General features: G+C 36.5%; 1 long non-coding RNA gene across 4 annotated transcripts; it reads right to left on the minus strand.

Annotated features, from left to right (window-relative positions):
- Positions 1-545: 545 nt before the first annotated feature.
- On the minus strand, positions 546-19,848 carry LOC106550556 (uncharacterized). 4 transcript variants are annotated; one of them, XR_015696943.1, is made up of 5 exons: positions 19,759-19,848; positions 16,267-16,435; positions 3,590-5,899; positions 1,170-1,308; positions 546-1,071 (listed from the first exon to the last, which is right to left on the minus strand). It is a non-coding gene; the product is annotated as an uncharacterized LOC106550556 (long non-coding RNA). The 4 variants fall into 4 exon arrangements; XR_001313668.2 differs by lacking the exon at positions 19,759-19,848 and adding an exon at positions 16,468-16,866 and having other exon boundaries at positions 16,267-16,354; XR_015696942.1 differs by lacking the exon at positions 19,759-19,848 and having other exon boundaries at positions 3,590-5,894; positions 16,267-16,866.
- Positions 19,849-20,238: the final 390 nt, after the last annotated feature.

Here is a 20,238-nt window from a genome sequence, read left to right on the forward strand (position 1 = left end):
TCGGATGCCGTCAGCCAGACAATGTCGGAGGAGGGCCTTCTCTGTGGCTGCTCCGACCCTGTGGAACCAGCTACCCCCAGAGGTCCGGACCTTACCCACTCTCATGGCCTTCAGAAAAGCTGTTAAAACCTGGCTGTTTCGGCAGGCCTGGGACTGTTGACCTTATTGTTAAGGTCCAGCCCCAATTAGAAATGTATGCGTGTTGGGAATTTTAAAATTATTCTTTTATTTTGCTTTTCTTTTTTTTTTCTTTGTAAGCCGCCCGGAGTCCTCCAGGATTGGGCGGCCTAGAAATTACAAATAAATAAATAAATAAATAAATAAATAAATAAATAAATAAATAAATAAATAAATAAATAAATAAATAAATAAATAAATAAATAAATAAAAATAGGTGAAAAACTTTAGTTTTCCTTTTTTATGATGATGAATAAATGGGATTTTTCTATATCCATTATATAGTTAGCAATATTTGTGTATAATCACACATTTTTCTGCTTAATTTGCTACTTTTCTATATATCACATAAAGAGTTGTTTTTTAAAAAAAATCAAATAATAGAATTGTAAAATATCAGCGTTTGAAGGGACTTTGGTGATCACGTGGTCCAACCTGCTGTCCAGTACAGAAATCCATCACTACAGCATCCAGTTAGATGTTTATCTAGCCCTAGCTTAAATATCTTCACTTCCTCAGGAGTCCACAACCTCCTCAAGCAGTCTGTTCTATTGCTGAACAGATCTTACTGTTCAGAAACTTTTCCTGAGGCCCAAATGAATTCTACTTCTTTATAATTTAAATGCATTGTTTTTTATTCCATGTTCTGAATAATTTTGTTTTCCATGTGTCAGATCCTAAGAAATTTGAAGATGTCTCCCCAAATCCTTCTTTTCTACAGAATGAACATGCTCAGCGTCTCCACCATTTCTTCCTTGTTTTCTTCTAGGTTTTTAATCATCTCGGTTGTTCTCTTCCAATCCTTCCTCGTATCCAGAACTAGGTAAATATTCCAAGTGTGTTCTGACCAATGCAAAGAATAATAATAATTCTTCTAATCTTCATACTATATCTCTGTTAATACAAAGTAGAATTGCAGTTGATTTTTTGGAATTGTATTATATTGGCTTTGTGTATTCATTTCACATACTCATGCTTTTGATTTTTCTTACCTAAGTGTAGCATTATCTGCATTTGTTCCTGTAGACCTTCATCTTCTCGCTTTGGGTGCATGTTCTGGCCTGCCATGATCCCGATGAGTCTTGATAGTCTTCTATAAGATGTTTATTATCTCCCTTATTTTTGAATCATCTGCAAAATAAATATTCATATTTTGTAACCTTTCATTTAAACATTTATATCTTGAACAACCCAGGACCTTATAATGGTTCCAATTCAACAAAGAACAATTGTTCAACCAGCTCTGCATTCATTATGACAGCATAACCCAACCTGTATTTTCTCTTGTAGAATTTCATGAGAGACTGTCAACAGTTTTTTTGATGCCAAGAACTGCTGCATTTCAATGTTCAATGGTGAATGAAATGAGCTACTGTCAAAAAAAGGAAATTAGGTTGATATCTTGTTGGTGTCACTTGTCACTTGTTCTTAACAAATCCATATGCTGGATTGTGCCAAGCAATAATTATTTCCAGAATTTTGCAAAGATTTTATATCATACTGATTTGATATCAAGTCTCCAGTTGTCCAGGTCTTTTTCTTTCTTTCACAAGAACAACATGTGCCCTTTCCTAAACCTCTGGCATTATGCCAATCTTCCATGATGTCTCAAAGTCACAGAAAGAGCTCTGAAATAACATTACAAGCTCCTTTAAGACTGTTGGATGTAATTAGCCTAGCCCTGGAAACTTTATTCATCATGGGCATTTCCAACTGAATCCATGGGTTGCCAATTTCTTTTTGCCAATTACTTCGTAAAGTGGTCTTAATGTCTGATTTTAACTTTTTATGTTTTAGCTGTATATGTAACTGTAAGTCGCCCAAAGTTATCCTATAGTAAGATGGGTGGCCAGTATATTTTATAAATAAATAAATAAAATTGACAATTTTATTTAAGCTAAAGGAAAAGAAGGAAGGATGCAAAAATAAAGACAACTGAAAAAGAATCAGAATTGATGGCTGATACACACATAGACATGTTTTGAGACACACTATTGCTCATACAAACATAGATGTACACAGATCTTTTATAAATTCTGTGTGCATCTGATTTCAAATCTATCCACTGGAATGTCATGTATGTCTTCAAGAGGGAATGTTTTCAAAGCTACCTTCTATGAGAACAAGTCTGAAGAAGGCTATAAAATAATAAACAGCATTTTTAAGTAACTCAATTAATTTTCCTTAAGCTCTCCAATCTGTAAATGGTTGGTAAACAAACTGGACAAATGCCAGAATAAATATTTACCTGGAGGATCAGAGGCAGCAATAGAACAAACACTAGCTGGTCATCTATGGCCTATGCATACCCTCTGCTAAAGAGGATTTTGAGTGACTTTGAGCAAATATAATTAAGGTAGCCTTAAGAGAGCTACACCAACATCCAAATGTTTGATAGGAATTTGACTGTGACTAAGACCTACCTAGGTGATCTTAATCAGGCATTAAGTCACTGCTGACTTACTAGACTTAATTCTTTGGGAGTTTCAATGAAACAAACTACAGCAAAATCTACTTCTGACTAGTGTCTTTTGTTTGATTAGTAGAAAATATTTAATTCTAAGACTACAGTTAACATCCACATTCCTGTTTTTCATGCTTTTGTGGTGCTGTTTGCCTATGTGATCCTTCACTCTAAACCAAGGCCTCAGAAGATAAGTCTTAGGTCCTGACCGATGGCCTCCTTGGCAGAAATATTTATTTACCACTGGTATAAATATGTGGAAACAATCAGCAAGTGCCCTTCCTTCCTTGTTTTTTCCTCCCACTCTGGAACATTAAGACAGCTTGAACAGCACTGGACCACATGTGGTATATACATTGAAAGAAGATTGCAGAAGAAGTTGCAAGAGAAAGGAAGAGGAGAAGGTGGTATGGTGATGGCATGTTGGTGGTAGTGGTAGCAGCACTAGGACAAAAAGCAGTGAGCAACTGGCAGTAAAAATGGAATGGATTCCAATAAACCAGAAACATAAAGCTGAGAGAATCAGAGTCTGATAGCCACTTCACTGACAGCCCACACAAAGCCAGCGATGCACCTTTCCCCTCATTTACATGCTTTGGCACAGAATGAAAACCTCTGCAGCTGTTTGAAACAGCAACCACTCTTGTAGTTATTAGTTGTGAAGATATGTCTGACCCATCGTAACCCCATGGACAACATTTCTCCAGGCCTTCCTACCCTCTACCATCCTCTGGAATCCATTTAAACTCACACCTATTGCTTCTGTGACTCCATCCAGCCACCTCATTCACTGTTGTCCCTTTTTTCTTTTTCTCTCAATCTTTCCCAGCATTTAGGCTCTTCTCCAGTGAATCCTTCTTTTTCATTAGGTAGCCAAAATATGTGAGTTTCATCTTTAGGATTTGGCCTTCTAAAGAGTAGTCAAAGTTGATCTCCTCTAGGACTGACCAGTTTGATCGCCTTGCATTCCAAGCGACTTGCAGGAGTCTTCTCCAGCACCATAGTTCAAAGGCCTCGATTCTTTGGAGCTCAGTCTTCCTTATGGTCCAACAACTTTTACTGAGCTGAAAATACCCAACCAGCAGTATTTTAATATTGCATGAAGATTATTACCATTCACCAACATGTCTTTTGAAATATATAGGGTCTCTACAACCTTCCAAAGGTTAATGCAGCTGATCATGATGAGATGGGAAAATGTTATGGGTTACATAGTCTTTTATTGAATTGGAAGGCACATTTAACCATCTAGCAAAACTTGTAATAGCAATACCAATAGCAGTTAGACTTATATACCGCTTCATAGGACTTTCAGCCCTCTCTAAGCGGTTTACAGAGTCAGCATATTGCCCCCAACAACAATCCAGGTCCTCATTTTACCCACCTCGGAAGGATGGAAGGCTGAGTCAACCCTGAGCTGGTGAGATTTGAACAGCCGAACTGCAGAACTGCAGTCAGCTGAAGTAGCCTGCAGTGCTGCATTTAACCACTGCGCCACCTCAGCTCATGAACTTTCTTTCTCCTACAAGACAAAATAAGAATGCTAGGAGACCCCAAAGCATTACATCAGTTTGGAATAATAGTCAAAGGCCCTAAGTGAAACTATTAGAACACTAGCCATCTTAAAACCAAGGTGGCTAAAGGCAAGCTAAAGTAGGTGTCCTAGCTTCAGCAAATGGAAAGATTGCATCTCAGATTGAAGAATGTTACCTTATGCAGGTTAAAAAAATCCAAGCATGCCTGTAAGACAAAAGATGAAAATAATTAGACCTAGGGTTATTTTGATTTTAGAGACATGCCTCATATAAAATGGTTTAAGCATTAAGAGTTAAGTAATGTTAAATAAATTAATACCTTGTTTATGCAATTTTCTATAATAAAGTTCATAGAATAGACTTTTTTCGGTTGTCTGTATAATTTCTCCAAAGAATCCATCACAGAATAATAATGGCCATTCAAAGATCCATATGACTTTCTTCCTAAAGGCATTTGCAGTGCATGGCAATGGGGGGGGGGGGGCAAGTCAAAATCTTGGGGCTGCAGTTCTACATTCAGGAATTATGGAAATGTGACTTCCTTCCTCAAACAAATCTCTCCCTCCCCCTTTAAACTTAAAAGAATGATCCTTGGAAAAAGTCAGAAAAAAGCTAAAATAGCTCATATGCTAAAACAGGCCAGAAAATTGCGGGACAACTATTTAATGCAGAGTCTTTTGGGACATAAAGGGAAGCAAGCTAAAAAGAACAACCAATTTCCTAAAACCATTAAACTTGACTTTGATCGCCACTGGGTGTAGACAGCTCACAACTCAGTCAAGGAAGTATAATTCAGAAAGGTTCCTGTAAGCATGAGAATAACCCAGAATGTATAGCACCTGATTAAAAGTCTTATTTAAATCTATTTCATTATGAATCATTTATTGGGTATACAGATCCCAAAACCTTTAGCTAGCGTACATGAATAAGCTTGAAATAAATGTAGAGGAGTTTATTGTTGCTAGAATGATGCAGATGACAATCAAGAAAAAAATGTGCCATTTAAATCTAGTAGCTTCAATGTTAGATTTACTGTATTGTTGTTATTTAATAATAACTTTGTAGCACAGATTGAAACTGTAGATTAGAAGGCCATTTCCATAAAAGACTGCTAGGGAAATAAAATATTGTATTTTCTGAAGCTTTTTTTTTTTTTTTTTGCCAGAAAAAGCTTTAATTGAAGAAATTGCTGCTTCCTTTAAATTTGACTTAAATCTTCACATTATTACTGAACATTTTATGCAATTTACAATTATAGGAGTTTGACAATAATGACATTGGATTAAAATTGTACAAATCACATCCATCAGAGAAAACGGTGAGATTTGGTGACTGTTATGCACATGCATGCCTCCAGTGTTAGTGGGAACAATGTATAAGACACTGTCCAAAGCTTGAAGAAGACGTGGCTGCTTCAGCAATTCAAGCAGAAACTTTTTGTCATGCTACTTGGAAGTCCAAAATAAAGGATTTGCACACCACAAATATCCAGACAGTAACAGCTTAAGAAGCTAAAAATTAGTTGATTATCCAGTACATATTCAGTGCTTACCTTATCATAAAGTAAGGTGTGCAGCCCCTTCTATTAGATCAGGGGTGTCACACTCGCATCATCACAGCATTGTCACGTGATATATCACAACTTTTTTCTTTGATAAACCAGGCATGGGTGTGGTCAGTGTGTGACACATCCAGCCCATGGGCCGCAAGTTTGACATCTGTGCTTTAGATGAAAATATGAAGTTTTTCACAGAATTACTTAGTGAATTCACCCAATATTGGTTACTGTAACTGAAATAGTTCTCCAAAAGAGAAATTGTGCTACCTAAGATAGGAGCTTTGTTGGAAACCTGCACATTTTAGGTGGAAGCATGTGTTTTAACATTGAACAAATTATACATCCTTTTTAAACAATGCTTTTGTGAATAACTACCTGGTGGCTACTTCCACATATTTCCCGCAAGAGAAAAGAAGAAGAAGAAAATCAGGAAATGCATAACTCAAAAAAGTCAATAAATATTTGTACAAAATATATCCTCAAAATCTATTAGGCTGCTGTACTAATGCATGTTTGCTGCCTTGAATTATTTCTAAAAATAATGAAGTGAGGATATAAATAAATAAATGGTTATGGTTGTGCTATGGCTCTGTCCTATGACTTTGTCTTTTTAATTAAGCTTGGACTGGTGAGCCTTTCAAATGAAGGACCTGTTTTTGGTTAATTAACATTGCATTCTTAAAAACAAGGGTTTTCAAGAAAAAGTAAACTTAGCTTCAGCAAATGGTTAAAGATACAATAGCTGTATTTTGCAATAGAAAAGGAATAGTGAAATGTTTGATTTTGGGGGGGGGAGGGGGCTTTAAAAAAGATACAGATGATGACCTCTAAATGACTTTCATGGGTGCCCAGACAATCTCAGTAAACTATTATGATAGGTCAACATTTTAGTGGAGTTCTTTTTATGTATAGTTCATATTTTACAATATTTTCATAATTGTTTAAGTAAAAGAGCAATTTTGGAATGATTCAAATGTCTTGTAACCATTATCATTTGAAAAATGCTTCCCTAAAATAGAGCACTTTTATGTTCCATATTTATATTTTAGCACTGTAATATTCCACTTACAATTTCCACATCCTAACTTGAATGAATTAATGAATTAATGAATGATATATACACATACACACAATCATTCACATGTGCACCCCTAGCCATTACCTCTTCATATCTTACCGTAATGATAACCATTGAACATTTGTGTCTCAAAGAGCATGTGTGTATTCTTGCTGTCTGTTGGCTACTGAGAATGATGAAGGATTCTACTCTTCCTTTAATAAGGTTTGTTTATTGCAAATAAACAAAAATTGGACAGTTCCCAGGGCAGGTTCAATACAAAAGTCTCCTTGTTAGTGAGGAAGACAAAATTACCTCACTTAGCTTTATGTACTTTTATCCATTTTACATAGTGTGCTTCAATTTGTTGCATGCTACATGCAGATGCTCATTGACTGTATGGTAGAATTGGGGAAATCCTTTCTACTGCTTCAGTCCCTATTCTGATCTCTTATATCAGTGATGACTAACCTTTTTGTTGTTGTATGCTAAAAATGCAAGCACTTGCAGATGATAGCCCACATGCATGCTTTCATCCATCCCAGGCTCCAGGAAAACTTCCGGAGCCTGGGGAAGGCAAAAATGGCCTCCCCCAGCCTACTGGGGAGCCGGAAATGGATTGTTCCCAAATTTCCCTGTTTTTCCCACACAGGTTCACCATCATGGTCATTAGGAGCTACTGTTACAAGGAGTGTTGTAATAGAGCAATGTTTATAGCATTTACCTTGGATCTTTTTTTTAAAAAAAAATGATGTTTGAAACCCAGATTCCTACAAACTAATCCCAGTAACCAGAATAAAACTTTCATATATCAGGTGACTGAAAAACAGTTAAATAATGCACTGCCAGACTTACTAAAATGAAAACAACAAAACATAGGGATAATAGGAAGCTCAGGGAAATAAAATTAATAATAAAAATGTCTGATAGGCCTTCAAACCACTTCAATTTACATATAAGTGTTATAACCATTATGTTATTCATTTTAAAAGTAACTCCAAACAATATCTGAAATCCCATGGACATTAAGAAATGATTTTTTTAATGCTGCTCTTTTGCCGAGATATGTCCATCTTAGTTCTTTTTCATTCTATTTATAGTGGAATTGTTTACTTTTTTACCATAACATTTTTTTTAAAAAAATCTCAGAAAAGGTGCTCAACTAATTACTATTATAGCAGCACCCTTATCACTATAGCATGCTGTCTTTCTCTCAAACCTTTATTGCTCACATTTTATATCCCAGAGAAACAATGACTTCTTAAAGTTCATCCAGGTGGCAGAAAGCTGTATTCCCACCTCATTGCTCTAAAACAATGGTGTTTTTAAAGTTGTGGCTGTATTTTTCCAGCAACATTACAGTTTCAAGCAGAAAACCCCTCCACCATATCATTGTTTCACTTCAGAGGGATTTTTTTTTTGCACAGCCTATTGTGAAATAAAGTAATGTGTAAGATTGATATATTGAAGATAAAATTGCTTTCGCTGGGCCACATACAAGGGGATAAATAGTACAAGAATTAATAAACTCCAGCAAGCTAAGCTGCCACCCTTGATTCATGAGTCATTTATCTTAGAACATGTGATTCAACAAAAACAGTCTGTACCATTATGCTTTGTGATTTTTGAAGTTAAACCGTTTATAATTTTTATAAGGAAACACAGTCACAGTTCCTTAACCCCAGAACATATCTACCTAAAGTTTTTTTGGCTTTCATTACAGAAACTGGGTGCCAAAGATGTCATTTCTAATTTGGCTATGCATCAAATATGAGCTAGTTAAAATAAAAAGACACTAACTCAGTGGTTGAGCACATGCTTTGTGTGCAGAAGATATCTGGTGCAACCCTTGGCAGTGCCAGTAAAAAGGATCATTACAAGGTAATCAGAAATACTCTGCTTAAATTTCTAGGAACTGTTCACTATTCCAGCATAAGTCTTAAAAAATCAATATTATTAATTGTTGCAGTTCAGCTGCAATCCACTTCAAAAGGCATAATTACAATTTGGTCGCATAAATGCAGGAGACTACTAGATGGCAGTAAAGAGATTCATCCAACAGTTCTAACTTGCTGCTGCCACCTAATGGTCATCCTAATCTTTGAACAGTTTTTGCAGACCTATGCAGAAGCAAATGGCTATACCTCAGTGATGGAAGCATGTTGTTTTATCTCAATAAAGTATCTAAATGCATATACAGTACTTCAATTCAGTAAGCAGCTGAAGTAAAGATTCCCTTCAACCATTTGTCTGTTGCTTGTATTGCTATTATTTTGTAAATAAAAGATCAGAAGTAAAAGATTCAGACTGATAGCCTGCATTGAAAATATCATTCACTTTCAGCTTTATAACAACCAATACCATTTTCATGTTGCTATTTGGTTAATAAATAATGTTGTGCATCTCATGTTTTGAGATGTGTTTATATTTTAAGAATTGGGTTATTTAATATTATAGTTATAAACTGCTTAGAAGGTTTTACTTTCATTTTTACGGCTTGCCCTTTCTCCTCACTGGTACAGATGCATTTTTCTTCAAACAATCATACAGTTTGTAGCAGGGGTGTAGCAGTCACTACTGCTGGTTCGCTCATGGTGTGGCGTGTGCACAGGCGTTTGGTGTGTGCTGCACGTGCATGCACAGTACAATAAAAAATGTTCTGCACATGCGCAGAAGCCAAAAACAAGATGGCGGTGCCTATGCACTGTTCAAGGGTGTGGCAGGCCTGAATTGCTGTTGGTTCCAGCGACTCAGGCCACCAAACCACTACCAATTCGGCTGAACTAGTCCGAACCGGTAGGAACCCACCACTGGTTTGTAGTGTACATAGATTTGCAAAACAATTGGATAAAGGAATTTTTCTGAACTTTGTTTTATGATTTATCTCATAGTTACTGTGAAATTATGTGACTGCATCAATGCAGTGCATGTTATCTCAGCTTGTAGAGCTTGGATTCATTGAACGAGTTTACTAAAAATGTAAATATTGTAGAATATATAGCCTCATCATGGTACATAACATAGCTCCATTTTATGCTGAATAAACTAAATTATTAGTGCATATTAAATATAAAACTATCTTTAGATAGATTTTTTTACTCCAAAAGCATTTTATTGAAATAAATTTGACAAAAATAAAAAAATCCAATTTAAATTAAAAAATCCAATTTAAATTTTAAAAAAGTTAAAATATGTTTTTTTTAAATAATCATTGATTGTTATTCACCCTGTGACCATTTAACAACATGTTGATGTAATGGAACTAATATAGCAAATCTATTTTTCACTTGGGAGAGTGAGATTGGAATACTCTGTGTTTCTAAAACTATTCTGATTCCAGAACATAGAGGCCTGGCACTTTTCAACATTTTCCTCTATCATCAGGCAGAAAATGCATTTTGAGGATGTGGCAGAAGGATAGCAAGTCGCAGTTAGAGTTCTCTGATATCAGAAAGAGCAAGACACAAGCATCAGAAGAAAAGTCTGATCAGTTCTATAGCCTTGGTCTTTTACTTTCAACTTCTTGTTTAGCCACTGCCCTATTTTATAAAACTGGCTTAATCAATGAGCTTATATGTCACCTTGATATGAAATTCAGAGTAGTTTGTTTCCTCTGGCAGATATTAGAGGACATTCAGTTTGGCAATAGCATGAAGAATGCCACATTTCTTGGCAAATTCAAAGCAAGTCTGCACAAACAAATTAAAACTTTTTGGCATTAATAGGAGTCCTATACTGGAGAACATTCTCATAGTTTTACAACTCATGTGTCTTCCCTTTCTAACCTACCAGAAAATGTATTTATTAAGACACTTGGCAGTTTATAAAGCCTGGGGTTTTTGTGGGCTTTTGGACAGGAGGACTGATTATTTTGTTTTATCTCTTACCATATTTAGCACTTACTTCCACAAGCTTTGGACGGCATAAGAACACACCCCCTTCATAGTCCCTCTGGCACCTGCCTCCAGGCAATTTCAGGAAAGATTATGGGTTTTTAAAAATTTTCCTGGCTAATATTCATGGATAACAAAGTACGCCAACATCAGCTGTGTTGACATGCAACCAAAAATAAATGAGAATCAGCCTTCAGAGTTCCAACCGTAAAATGAACATGTCTTGCATTTGGAAAGCTGTAAGAAAGCTGAAGAATTGAATTGCTAGTGAGGGGCTTCCAGTAAAATTACCACTTCAGTGGGTTTTTAAAAGACTAGCTGTCATTCTCAGAGCAAATATAATAAGCATGAAGCTCAGTGTTATATTTTTGTGGTCTGCATTACAGATTTGGGAATGTTATGTAGGATTCTTATATTTCCATATCCAGGCCATGAACACACTCCTGCTCCCTTTACTATACCTTAATTGAGTCCTTCTGCACTAATAGGTACTGATGGTAACACTGAATTTTGCCAACAAGCAAGGCTTAATCTGAGAGGGTTCTCTCTGAGCTTGCTTGTTTTCTTGCAGATGTTTCATTACCCAAACTAGGTAACATAATCTGTGCTAATCAGCCCTGACTAGCACTGATGATGTTACCTAGTTTGGGTAAAGAAACATCTGCAAGAAAGCAAGCAAGCTAAGACAGAACAAGGGATCCCTCATGTCAACCCTGAGCTACAAATATTCTCCTTTATAAGACTTAATCTTCAAGGAAGCTCAGTCCAGCTTCTACAAACTCCTGAGTAGAGACTGCATGCTCAGAATATTTGATGGCAGTTCAAAGTAATACAATAGTAAAGACTGGATCTTTTAATTATGACCAAACGTCATCTGAAAAGTAGCATTTGTTTTTCTTGTTCATTTTGGGGTGGTTTAAAATGTCTTCCAATTTTCTTTTAGGCTTTTTCCACCATGCAAATGGCTGAAGATGGCAGTTCTTTTGTTTTGAAGTACATACCTTTTCATCACTTCACAGCTGTTGCAGCTGCCCATGACTCCTGAACTGGAAACAAATACTAAAGTGGTATCCTCATTGTGATTTAAGTCAGGTGTTAAAGCCTAGAAGGCTGCAGGGGTGAAATTCAGCAGGTTCTGAAGTACTGGTAGCGGGTAGAGGAAATTTTGAGTAGTTCGAAGAACCGGCAACTGCCACCACTGGCTGGCTCCATGGAGATTTTGCAATATCCTTCCCCTGCCACGCCCATCAAGCTACGCCCACAGAATCTTTGAATGCCCATCCTTTCCCATTAACTGGAAGAGCAATTTAGAAAGGAAGATACACTGCTATGAGAAAAACAGTATAAATAAAGCACACCAGAGATGAGATTCAGGAATAACATTGAATAGATTGTTCCCATCCCAAAAATAGCATAACTGGCAAATCTGCCTGAGCTGGAGCATTATCTCCAGATTCCCAATATCACTAGCACAATATTTCTCTTAAAAAGCTATTTTTAGCTAAGTCAAAAATGTTAAATCAAATCCTACTGAAGTGATGGAATTATGGAGGTCCAGAGCACTTATACCAAAGTTACATAGAAACCTGGTCAACTTTTGAACCTGCAATTCTAATCTGATTTGGAACATTAGCATTATCTGGTCTTTTGTAAGAAGCTGAATCTAGTAACATCCATAAAATATACATCTCGGTTTCAGAGGAACCCACCTAATACATAAATTCAAAACTGGATAGAATTCTAGATTTTAGGTCTATAACACTTCTGCCTTGTTAGTTTATTTTCTGTATTTTTGTCCACCTCAGTTCAGGCTTTTTGTTATCTCATTAAGATTTCTTGGGATAGAACATATGGAAAGAAATGCCACATACTTCAACATATTTTGATAATCAGTCTGCAGTAGAAATTTATCAAGGTATTTTGTCCCTGCTTCTTGCTTTCCTTCCTCCCACCTTTTCTTTCTATATTGATCTTACCAATAAAGTAGCAGTGACCTGCCACCCATCTCAGTTGCATGTTTTCCTTTTTGTGGTGAGAATTAAACTGTAGCTGTTTTTATTTATGCTTTGAAAGTATGATTCATTCATTAGCTGTGGTATGTTATGAAATCCCAGGGGTCAGCTAAAAAAATTATTCTTTACCAAAAGAGTAAAAACAAATAGCCAAATCTCCACCAAACCATTAAAAAAACAGATTTAAAACACAGAACCTCATTTCCTCTGTCCCAGAGGAACATATTTTCCACATTGGAAAATATGTATTCCAAAGAGGGGAGAGAATGAATATTCCAACTGTGGATTTATCAGCCATGGAGAAATTTTAAGTTTCTCTTTTCTAATAAAAAGAAGTAGATGCCCTTGTTACTTATTGCATAATACATACATATAATGTACAGAACTTACATTATTAGGCAAAGAGATAGTCACATCACTTTTACTAGCAGTAAAAGCAGCAGAGTCCATTGTCCAAAGATGATTTTGCACAAATATTGCACTTGCTTCTCTTACAGTCTCTAAACTACCCACAGTCATCACCAATGAATTCCATTATTGTTCTAAGACAGTATTGTTGAACCTTTTCAGCACTGAGTGCTGAAACAGGACTGTGTATGAGGGAGAAGGCCGAAAACTGGAAAAGCAGCTCCCTGGTGTATATGCGAAGGAGCACCAGAAACTGGAGGAGGAGTTCCTGGCACGCATGCACGCCTGGAAGCTGAGCTTTTAGTTTCCAGCATGCACATGCATGCTGGTCACCTGGTTTTCTGGTTTCTGCCATGTATGCATGTCGAAGACCAGCTGTCTGGTGTGCATATGCATGCCGGAAACTGGAAGCTCAGCTTCCCAGCACATGCATGAGTGCTAGGGAGGTGCTCTTCCAGTTTCTGGCATTCCCATGCCCAAGAAAACCAGCTGGTCGGCAAGCATGTGCATGACGGAACTCAGAAAAGCAATGGGCGATGGCTGACGTGCCCAGAGAGATGGCTCTATGGTTTGCCATCACGGTTCTAAGAGATTGCTCAATTTTCAGGAACAGCTTTTGAAAAGATCAAATTGTTTAAAAAATAATTGTGTCCATTATGTATCAAATAGGTGCTTCCATTTACCTAATTTAAAATTAAGGATTAAAAACCAACATCGGTGAAAAAATGAAGGTTGAAGTATCAAGTAAAATGTCAGGTTCAGCTTTAAATCAATAAATGCATTGATTTAAAGGATATTTGTAATGGTAGAATCTGTGCTGGCCATATTATTCTTACCTCTTAAATGTATGTGAATGAATTACTGCTGGAAGGATTTATGAAAACCTCAACTTCATAAAAAAACTATTGTACCTCAAATCAAGACAAGGAAAGAAATACAAAGCAGATCTCTGCAAAGTTTTGACAAAGTGTTGAAGAAATGAACTGCTTCATGAAGCAAGGGGTTCCTCTGATTTCAAAGAGAGAAATGAAGTGAACAATGCTTTGCTTTCTTTTATTTCATAACCTTCAGACTTCACACTGCTGATCTCAAAAGAAGACTTCTGTCAGTGCAAGCTCAGTGAAAGAAGATTAAAGGGGGCTTCAAGAGACCTATTCCTCACCAAAAATGGCTTGCCTTCCAGGTTGGTTTAGTTCATTGAATCTGTAGACCCTCCTGCAATAAGCACTGATCTGACCAACCTAGTATTCTCACCCCTGCACTGAAGGTCATCCAAGACAAGCCAGCAGAAAGTCTCCTATGATTTAGCAAAGCTGTGGGTGCAATGTGGTCAATTCCAAAGCAACATGCTACACATGCTTTTTCAGTTCAAGGCTACCAAAATTGTTTCCTCAAAGCAAGTAGAGTGGCCTCTCTTTTTTGTGTGATTGATGTGAATTTTATAATTTCCTTGGGCCAAATCACTTTGCTGAAATGGATTGTAATCACTTTACCTGGGCCTAATGGAAGCTTTACAGAACAATTTGCTATAAATCACACCAATAATTAATCAGCTTATATCCTACTTTTCTGCTCAAGTAGCTTAAAGCATAGTTTATTTACTTATATCCTGCTTTTATTTTTATAAATAATTCAAGGCTGTTGACATACCTAATGCCTCTTCTTCCTCCTATTTTTCCAACAAGAACCTTGTAAAGTGGTTTGGGTTGAGAAAAAAAGTGACTGGGTAAAGTCACCCAGATACACTATATTGTCAAAAGTATTCGCTCACAACTGCTTCTGATTATGTAGATGGGTGAGTGAATACTTTTGGCAATATAGTGTAGCTCTCATGCCTAAAAGAGAACTACAAGACCAACCTGGCTCTCATCACTTCCACTTTATTCATATAACCCCCCAAAGAAGCTATGAGTGATATTGACTGGCTTAAGAGAATCGAATGGAAAAAGGCAAATTAAATCAGGATCTTAATCCCACAGCTTAACCAACATCCTATTAAAATACATTGATTTCAGGGTCCTCAATACTATTTCAAGGTTTGGGGAGGCTTCAAATAACCATCGAATAAACTTCAAGTAATTCAGAAACTGCTTGCGTACATCTAACTAGTATGAAATTTTAAACTATTTAATAATATGATTTCGAGGCTTTTTCATAAATTCTGAAAAGTTTTAGGGGTGTGGGTAGGTGTAGTTTCCTTCCTAGAAGTTTCACATTCCCATTTCCACCCATAATATTTTTTTTTCAGAAAAACTGCTTGGCCAACCTGTTTTCTGTTGATTACTATAAGGGGTTTACATGCTGCAACTTTAGATTTTAGAGTGGGACTCTTTGACCTACTGTATGGTTCTCTAAAATCTCTCGCCTGAGTCTCAGGTGGAATACAAGTATTTATAGGAAATGTGACATTTATATGACGGTCTGTAGTCAGAAGTCAAAATAAACTGAAGTCTTATTTCTTATTGCTAGAAAGAAGGGGGGGAATCGGGTATTTTTTATAGCAACGTTTTTCTGATGTTTGAAAACTTATTCATAAAATTGCTTTTACTTTATATGATACTATCTTAACATTATACTTTAATTAGTTTTATGAACCTTATAATTGTCAATAAATGTTTCTTGGCTTCCACACCTTAAAGCAATACCTGCATGACATCAGCCAATGTTTTTCTGAGGTAATAACTTTTGTAAATCCTGCACATCTCCTGGGTGGAGACTTTATAGAGTTAAAAACAAAGATGTATTGTACACTTTAAAATTATTCAGAGAAAAATTGCTGTTTAATTGCCTTGACTAGCTTATTTATTTATTTACTTGATGCAACATGATCTTCTCCCTGGAAAATCATATGGCTCATATAAATCATCCTCATGAAATTATGGAACTATATATTTTACATATAAGAAGTGTGGGAAGTGGTCACTCTCAAACCGAAGAATAACTCTGAAACTGTTTGCAGACTGGAACAAATTATCCAAGAAAATATAATAACTCCTTTTGGTACTATTTTCATTTAAAAAACACAGACGTATTAACATTGGGAAATAGTTCATACAAAAGTAAAACTTTCAAGCGGAGGCATAAATCTATAAAAACAAGCAAGAATTCAAGAAGTCTCTCTTGGATTCAGTCAGGATTATATGGTAACAATTCTACACTTACCAGGCAGGACTGAAGTTGGGCTGTTTCAGTGCTGAAATATGCATTCTCCTGAGGCACTTCACTTAATCTTCATATGATTAACAGGAAACTTTTTGAGGGGTAGGTGAGGCACAGAACATAGAAATCAGGTCAAGAATGCAGTTGATCAACTGGGTTCTTTATTTATGCTCTGAATTAATATACAAAAATAGACTGGATTACCATGGATTCTTTAACGTTCCCACATTATTGATTCTTAAAGTAGTGCTAATAGAAGCCAAAGCTTTAAAAAGCCCTTAAGTGATTTTCCATGTGAACAAGCCATTTTTATTCTTCCAAATGAATGACCTCTATTGTAAGATGATCTGACTTGATAGTCTAAAAGTGCTTTATCATCTTTTTACTGTTTTATTTTTTAGCCTATCAAAATATTTTGAAAAGGCTCAAACTTCCACAGGGTTTTTGTAATTGTTACACTGAGCCCTGGTGAGATTAATTTATAATACAATCTGACATTTTGGTCATTTTGCACTGCATATGGCTATTTTAAAAGTGGGGGAAGAAAGATCTCCCCAGCCAGCTGCTGCAGGAGTTTGAAGGAAGCTCTGTTTTCTGTTAGCCATGCAGGACCTGCCTAAAGAATGTGATATATTTAGCAGTTCCAATCCACTGACCTCAGGTTTAACCTCCCACAATAACGTGCCCAACAATTGGTATTGCTCCAGACAAGACATAACTATCCCACTACCAACAGCAAAACATTTAGTCTGCTAATTGATCGCCCTTCAAACACTGTAATTAAAATTTTGTTCTGTAATTTTCCAATCAAAATAGAGTTGGATTGTCAGGAACAAACTTCTCCACTTCCCCCCCCCATCCCCCCAAAATATGAGAGAATTTTTTTAAAAAAAAAGTGGAGGCCATTAAAAAACATGTGTTTTGAAGAAGATTCTGAGAACAATGCAGTTGCATAGCCTCATGTTCCTGAAATAGCATATAAATGAACAAAAATGAAAAACAGAAGTAGTAAATATGTCTAGAGGAGATGCTTGCTTCATATAAAATCTATGCCAGCAGATGGGCTGCTTGTGAAGAATAAGCTTTGGGCCTAGTTTCAAGAATTGCTACACTCCACAATAAGTTTTTCTTTAATGAACCTCAAAGAAGTGCTTAAGTCTGAATAAAACAAGTAGTTATGTCTATCCGATGTGCTAGGTTTTAAAGCCTCTTGACCTGAAGGAAATGGGAGCTACTTTTCCTCTTATGCTAAACAGAAAGTACAGTGATTTTCAAAAGAACAACATGGAAGGAAAAGCTTAAATCTTTAAATTTAAGGCTTAAATGAAAGCTGGTTAGGAGGTAAGAATGCCTTTGTGAGAGAGACTTTTGTAAATGTTTCTGTTCAAGGTTGGGGAGGGAACAGCTTTATAGAAATAGAACCAGCATTTAAACATAGCATCCAACATATATAAAGGACTTCTGAGGTGCCATGATATGGAAGATTTCTTTGTGTTTACAGCTTCCTAACTTTCTGCACTAAATTTACTGATGTAATCTTCATTGTTCTGCTTGGAACAGATAGCGTGTTTAATTGCTACACCTAGTATTAAACCTCACATTATCCTGCCTTGATTTTGATCTATATGCTCCAAACAAATAGCAAAAAAATACAAAAAAAGCAAAAAAAAATCCATCGTGCAAGCAATCCTATTGATCCTGCAGTAGCTCTGCGGCCCCCAGAATATAAATTATGTAGAGATTCAAACCTACTTTCTCTAAGGTGACCAGACGTCCCGATTTCAGCGGGATGGTCATGCTTTATAACAATTTATCCCATGTCCCGGGCCGTTTTTAAAAAGTCCCGATTTTCTGGCTTCATGTTGAAAGCCCAGTGGATTTGCTTAAGAAATCCTAACCAGGGCAAGACAAAAGACACCCTGTCTAATCCCTCTCTCTGTGTGTCTCAGTACTTTCATTGAAGATATTAAAACGTTAAAGCAACAAAACAGACCCCCCCGCGCCCCTTTTACTCACTTTTATAAGAAAAAATGACCAAATACCATAGAGCTCCAGGAAACATGTGGCTAGACAGGTTGGGAGTGTTACTTCCTGGATTTTCCGGAGCAGAGGGGCACAGAGGTTGGAGATCTGCTCCAAAATGGTAGCAAAGTTGCTTTGAAAAATATTTCCCTGACTAATTTCACCGTTTCAATTTGCTCAGTTCTTTGTATTAACATCTACATCATTCTGGGTTGACTTGTAGTGCAAGCCTGCTGATAAGTGAGCTGGGTTTTTTTCTTTTATTTTTTTAATGTATTTTAAAATAATATTTTATTTATTGTGCATAGGATTTTTTAAAATTCTGTGCGGATTCTTTTTTTAAATTGTCTTAGACAATTTAATAGAATCTATTTAAAAAAAGATTCTATCCAAAATAAATTGAAGTGAAACCATGTTTAAAAATTCTATGCACAATACTTTGAAATATATTGTGCATAGAAAGAATAGTTTGAAATGTTTTACTTCAATTTATTCTGTGTGGATTCTTTTTTTAAATTGTCTTAGGCTATTTAAAAAAAGATTCTATACAAAATACAAAATACCAGCTGCAGTTATTCACTTAAGAACTGTGGCAAGAAAGGTGGTACAATGGGCTTAGTGACCAAAGTTACAATGGCATTGAAAAAAGTGACTGATGACCATTTTTCACACTTAGCGATCATTTTCACACTTAGCTACCATTGCAGCATCCTCATGGTCACACGATCAAAATTTTGATGTTTGGCAACAGATTCGTATTTATGATGGTTTCAGTGTCCTGGGGTCACCTTTTGACAAAGTCAAATGGGGAAACTAGATTCACTTATGTTATTAACTTATCAGCTGCAGTTATTCACTTAAGAACTGTGGCCAGAAAGGTGGTATAATGGGCTTAGTGACCAAAGTTACAATGGCATTGAAAAAAGTGACCGATGACCATTTTTCACACTTAGCAACCATTTTCACACTTAGCGACCATTGCAGCATCCTCATGGTCACGTGATCAAAATTTTGATGTTTGGAAACAGTTACAATTTATATTTGTAAATTGTAGTTATGTTGAAATAAAAAAAATTACAATACTATTTTTGCGTTGTATGAAAATTTTTGTTGCTCCGTATAAAATTTTTTATCAAACACCCCCCCCCCCCGGGTCAAAGGTGTCCCTCTTTACCAATCTGAAAATCTGGTCACCTTAACTTTCTCCCATCTCTTCCACTAAGTGAACAAGGGCTAACTGCTACCAGTCTGTATCTGGGTTCACATAATCCACTTAAACACTAGTTAGGAGTGCACAATTGCTGTTTTCATAATATGCTATGTCCAAAAACTAAATCTTCTCATAGTTTAATAAAACAAGAAAATGTAGAGAGAATAAGGAAGAGGATTACTGAGAAAGTTGTAGTGGAATAAAGTTGTTGAGAAATAGGTAAACAAGTCTCAAGAACAAAAGAAAACAAATGAATGACTTACAGTGGTGAGGCAAAGGTTATTTGTGAGGATTGCAAATACTTATAATAGCACAATTTGTGCCTGTCTCAAAGATGCTGTTTCAGAAGGCAACTGGGCTGTTTTTTCCATGAGGAAGAAGACATTTCATTCAAGAAGCTTCATCTGGTCTGGCAGGATGGTGGGAGGAATGGAAGGGTTAGTTCTGACAGGATTTGTCATTTGTCATTTTTGTCATTTATTAAAATTTATAGGCCGCCCTTTTCCCTGAGGGGACTCAGGGCGGCTTACAATCACGAGGGAGGGGGGTGCAGTATCAAAAAACAAAACAAAATGTGAACAAAGAAAAATAATAAAACACAACTTTCTTTCAGCAATCAACACTCGGGCGGGTGAATTGGGAACCTATCCCCAGGCCTGCTGGGAGAGCCAGATCTTGAGGGCTGCGCGGAAGGTCTGGATGGTGGTGAGGGTACGGATCTCAACGGGGAGATCGTTCCACAG

This window comes from Thamnophis sirtalis, unplaced genomic scaffold, assembly GCF_051295495.1.
Source record: "Thamnophis sirtalis isolate CommonGarterSnake01/CBP01778 unplaced genomic scaffold, rThaSir2_p1.2 scaffold_6, whole genome shotgun sequence".
Taxonomy (NCBI): domain Eukaryota; kingdom Metazoa; phylum Chordata; class Lepidosauria; order Squamata; family Natricidae; genus Thamnophis; species Thamnophis sirtalis.